The sequence below is a fragment of the Austrofundulus limnaeus genome, unplaced genomic scaffold (genome assembly GCF_001266775.1).
Source record: "Austrofundulus limnaeus strain Quisiro unplaced genomic scaffold, Austrofundulus_limnaeus-1.0 Scaffold293, whole genome shotgun sequence".
Taxonomy (NCBI): Eukaryota; Metazoa; Chordata; class Actinopteri; order Cyprinodontiformes; family Rivulidae; genus Austrofundulus; species Austrofundulus limnaeus.
In genome coordinates, this window is record NW_013952695.1 from 40320 (window position 1) to 46267 (window position 5948).

Sequence of the window (5948 nt, forward strand, 5' to 3'; positions counted from 1 at the left end):
TCTCTCTCTCTCTCTCTCTCTCTCTCTCTCTCTCTCTCTCTCTCTCAATGCCCCGACACTTCAGCAGCCGCGTTCTGCTTTGAAACGATGCGTTTAGCAACGACCTATCATGCTAAAGCGAGAGTTGACTCCTCCCACACTAAGAAAACAGGAGGGGAGGGGTCAGCTGCAGGAGCTCATCCTGTGCAGCGGAGGGAGAGACACGAAGTAAACAAACAAGCAGGAAAATGAAACTTATCGGCCCCTTTTTTTTTACCGACCTCAAAAAAAGTTATCGTGCGATTAATTGATTTATTGACTATCGCGACAGGCCTAGAGTCAACCTGCTTAAAAATGACCATTACAAGTAATCACCCTGAGCAAACAAAAGAAAARTGGCTATCAAACCAAAAATGAGTCTAAAGTAGGAATGGTAGTAGTTGAGTCATCCCCAAAACACTCTGAGGACGACATCAGTGGTTCCCAGTCTATTTTCCTCAAAGCCCCCTTTTCTTACCTCCATGCCATGCTGAGCCCCCAATCCCTCGCTACTCCCCACTTCTCCAAAAGACATGTTCATTCTTTATCTCTACATCAAAATAATAAAAGAATAAAGTCAATCGTAAAGACCTTTTTTTATTTGGAAAAGTAAAAAAGAAGAACTGAGTAATACAGAGTTTAAATATTATTTCAAATGGACAGATATTATCTATTAAAGGAATCCCTTATTACTTGTAACATTAGGCATTGTTTGATAAACATTTATTTGAAACGTTGTCTTTTTCTTACAGACGTGCAACTTTTTCACGTGACCAAACTCCTGATCCTCAAAGGAGGTAGTGCTGCTCAGGAATGTGCTTCAGTTCTAATAATTAAACAGTATTAATGCTATAATAATGTTAAAGACAAATTTGCCCCAGATTATGATATTGATGTGTCTCCATTTAACTCGCATCTTTCCCCCAGAATCACAGTGTTCTCTTTGTGAGAGTCAGATTGAGATGATTGTAGTTTAATCTAAATATCTGCAAAATGTAACTCTGCCAGGTTTTATCAACAAGAAGATGCTGTAGCTGTTTGAATCATGTGCCAAACTTGACTATATTCAGAACAATGCTGAGAGTTAACTGTACTGTGATAAATATAATTTAATAAATATGAAAAATGACTACAAGAGCTGAAATCTTGTAAAGCTGTTTAAACCTCTCTTCCTTCAGAATGGTATCAGTCTTGAGATTCTTAACGGTCCAGGTTAAAGTCTTCATTAGAGAACACTGAACTGTACTTTTACTAAAGACGTGACGTATACACCTCTTTATGTGAAAAGGCTCTTGAATGTGTGGTAGGCAGCAGGGTAGTATTTTTTCAGCTTTAATTACTTAATCTTAATTATACTATGAGTGCCTCTCTTGCAAAATCTGATGAAGAGAATGAAGAGGAGAATGAAGTTGCACTCGCAGCTCCTGAAACAGTCTGACATTCAGAAGCTTGAAAAGTCCAAGCAGTCTTCAAGATCATTGTAGGAGCCATTTGTATTTTTCTGGGCATAGTTTGGGATCATCTTATTTTGTTTTTATAGTTCAGTTTGGTTTGGTGGCAGTGTTTGGTTTATGTGTGGATTGACACTTTGACCGATTTTTGCTCTACCACTGGTGGCGGTGTGGAGGGAAATCTATATAGGTGTTAAGGCAGTGGTTCCCAAACTTTTCAGCTTTTGACCCACAAAATACCAGCAGCAGAGACTGGGACCTCTAGCTGTTGTCAGTTGATAAACATCGTTTTCACATCAAATAAACAAGAGCATAGTAACGTTATTTACTACGCTATTTTTGTCTATTTTAAGTACACTAATTTTATTATTTTGTAATAACAAAGGCAAAGGCATGTGCTTAGTTGTCATTTTTTGTGTAATTAATTCAGAAAATATTTTCAGGACCCCACCTTGATGTTTCAGGACCCCACTCTGGGTCCCGACCCCAACTTTGGGAAACACTGTGTTAAAGTGTAACTTACCCCGCTGTGAAAAGATAACTCCGCCCCAAGGCGAAATTTGAAAAATGCATCAAAGTGGGTAGGGGAGGGGGTGTGGGTAGGGGAAGGGGGGTTAGAGAGCGGAGGTGTGGCCAGGACGAGAGAACGTGACTGGCAGCTAGCATTAGCATAATTGATGCTACATGGAAAGTGACCACAGTATCGCAGACAGTTACATCTCTGAACGTCTGAGGTGGAGGATTTTCACCCCACACCAGCACCGGACAGAGGAGGAGGAGCGCTCTGACAGCCTGACAGAAAAGAATAAAAGCACCCAGCTGCTCATGATCGCTAGTTTAAATCAGGAATAAAAGTAGTTTACCTGTATAAAGAGCCCTAAAAACCCATAAATTTTGCAGAAAATCCTTACAACTCGCACCCGKGGGGGKGGGGKGGGGGGGGGGGGGCTTCAGACATGTGGGTTGACATGTGGACTTCAGAGTCCACATGTCAACCCCTTCAGACGGAGCATCAAAAATCAGTAATTTGCGCAAAAAAATCAGTATTAATCACACGCGGGTGGGGTGGAGGTGTAAGTGGACTGCAGCCGCGCAGGGTGGAGAGGTCTTTTAAAGACGTGTCTACGTTTGACTTTTATTTTTGTCTAAAATCACATAGTTCTCTGAGTCAGCTTCAGGTGCTTGTAGTTAATCATAATATCTTCTAAATTTAACCAGGTGTTTCAAGGCCTTTAAATTACACAATAATTTTACTGGAGAAACTTGTCAGTTTGGTTAAAAAAAAACAGTAAAAATATTTTTTTTCTGTGCAGAGAATGTCCTCTGCTATAAATTTTTCAAATAAACATATCAAAGCTCCTCAGTTGAAAACACTAGAATGATAGAAAATGTTTAAAAACCTCTTTCCTCAGAAAGTCTTCAGTCCCAAGAACACTAAACTGTAACTTTTAATAAGTACACAGTGTACTCCTATTTAAATGAAAATGTTTGACCTGTAAGCATAAAGCTAATGGATGTTGGATGTTGATTTTTGGTCTGTATTTCAAAGAGGATGAGGAGCAGAATGAGGAAGTTCTCCTCAAGCAGCTTCTAAAACTGTCAACCTGCTGACTGAGAACATATGTATTTAGTAAACTTTGTATACATAACAATATACTTATTAAATTACATTTTAATTTCCATTTACCCCGCCCCCCCGGCACATGAGAGGTCACCACAACACCACGGTTAAAAAAAAATCCTAGGGGAAACCCTGAGTCGTATTTTTTTTTATGTCTGCAAGGTGTTCATGTGCAAAAAACATGAAACATATACTTCATCACTATTTAGTTCATTGTTCTCTGCTGTTCATAAGCATTCTCATATCACTTTGTCTCTATTTACAGATGCCTCTGCTTTTAACATAATCCATCAGTCTTACCTGTTCCCTTTTTCCTCACCTGTTTTTAACCGTAGCCACTATAGACCCATAATTGTCCACATTTGACATCCAGTCTGTCTCAGCTGTTAAGCTCTCAGCTATTATTGTCTTCGTTTTAGGTGAATAACAGGAGTTTACTTGAAACAAACCAGCTTATTTACTGAATTATAGAGGCTCCTTCTAAAACACAATTGTCGTGGTTGATTTTTTTGTCAAGCAGCTTGTTGTAAATGGTATAGTGTTCCACCATATATATATTTTTAGTCATTTATTTCTTCCAACATCAAATGATGATACTGTAAAATGAAGAAACGGACATAACCTTTTTATTAAAAACACAAATTGAGTCAAATGGACACTGGAACAAGTTAAATTTGTTTAATAGCATGTTTCAAACTCGTGATCTGTTGTATAGAAAATTTCATCAGTTACTAACACCCTACAAGCTAGTTTGATAAAAAAAAAAAAAAAAATTTTACTAGACATTGCAGTGGAAAACTGCCTAAACAGAAGTACACACAAACGAAGCCAAAACTGTAAAGCGAAAACCAGTGATTACACAATGCCGTCCACTTCTACATCATCCAGAGCAGCATCCATTCACATTGTAAAGTAAAATATAAACTGAAATATTAGATACAAATGATTTGTTTGTTTGGTTGAACAATAATTCTCTGTGGTGACCTTCATTACTTTTGATTTACTTGTGGTTTTCCTCATATGACTGTGTTTTAGTAGGGTCATAGAGCATCGAGGATGGACTGAGATGTTAAAAAAGACTGTCGAAATCATTTTTCGCCTGAAGACAAATGGCTTACATTTTTCTCACAGCAGATAATGCACAAAGGGGGAAAACAGAGGCGGATATTTGTAAGTGTCTGCACTCTGATACAGCATGTGCTGTTGAACAAAAGCTGCTCTATGAAGGGCCTCTCCTCAAGGCTCAGATTGTTATGTCATTCTTTCTCCGTCTTCTCTCCGTTTTGCTGTTTCTTTTTTCTCTTCTTTCTCTGTTTCACTGCCTCATTGTTTTCCTACAATACCTGCTTTGGTATTTTTCGTCTGTATATCGTTGACTTTAGAACTGTTGCAGATACAAAGTACATCTACGTGTTAAACTCGCAGTTGACCTTTTTACAATTACTAACGTGCCTATATAAAATTGGGCACAATGCCCCAATACATTCATTCTTTTATTCAAGGTCATGTGCACTTGTAACTGTAAAAAGGTCAACATGTGTGGAGCATTAAGCTACATGTGAAACTTGCTAATAAAGGAACRTTTTCCCGCATTTGATTGCAGTTGTGCATCATGTACTGTAATATCTATGTAGTTCGGTTTGTCACGCTCTCAGTGACTGTRTGACTTGAAACATTATTGTGTAATAAAAAAATAGGGCAACTTTTTTTTTGTTCTGAGTGTCAACATGTGGCATTTCTGACATGAAAAATTCAAACTGGATCTTATGAAGGGACATTTCAAGCTTGAGTTGAGTCAGTTTTTATTCTACTGGTTCTTGTTTTGTGTAGCTGTAATGATTTAAGTTAGATCATTTAATTGGTCACTTAATAAATGATGTCTGTGCTGTCGGCGGATGCAAACTCAGAAGGGAAGGAGGGAGAACATATTTCTAGCAGCACAGTGGGTTGGACATGGATAATATTTGATGCTGTTAATTGTTTTTTAACGTCCTACAGGCTCTGACATGGTAAATACGTTTTAAAYGGAGTTTTTGGAGACAAATAAAAAAAGTCCGGTCAGGACGGTGCTGATCTGTCCGCAGCTGATCTGTGGAGACACACCTCCACCTGTGAGCAGAACCCTAAGTGACGCTCACAGCAGCAGTCCATGGAAGAACTGCGTCCATGTCAGAGACCTGCCCCCCGAAATATCACTSTGTTCGGTTCTGCGGTAGGTGGAAGTGTGTCGACTACGGCTCAGCTGTGAGCAGATGAGCACCTTCGTGACCGGACTTTTTCTTTAATTTAAAAACTTGGGTGCGAGTTATACRGATTTTTAGCAAAACTTACGGTTTGGGGTTGACATGTATGTAAATATAGTGATTAATTCGCTAAATTGATACCGCTGAGTTCTGCAATCCACCAGCACTGTCAAAAAAAAAAAGAAAAAAGTGTGTCTACTGCTCGCTGCAGACAGATCAGCACAGTCCTGACCGGACTTTTTTTTATTTGTCTCCAAAAACTCAGTTTAAAATGTATTTACCATGTCAGAGCCAGTAGGAYGTTAAAAAACAATTAACAGCATCTAATATTATCCATGTCCAACCCACTGTGTCCCCCCCGGAACCGCAGCGGGTTTTGCTGCGACCTCCTACCCGCCCTGAAAGCACCGACAGACGGGTCAGTCTTCGCACATCATCGCTCCCAGCTGCTGTTAGTTATTGATCAGATGCTGCTACTGACCGATACATGATGTGATGTAAATGTAACGTGTTCTATAGGTAAAATTAATCACTGCAATAAAATAACTGTTTGWTTTTGTCACTTTTACGTGGATTTCATCAGTTCTGTTACATTACAGAAGGAAGCTTCACTGA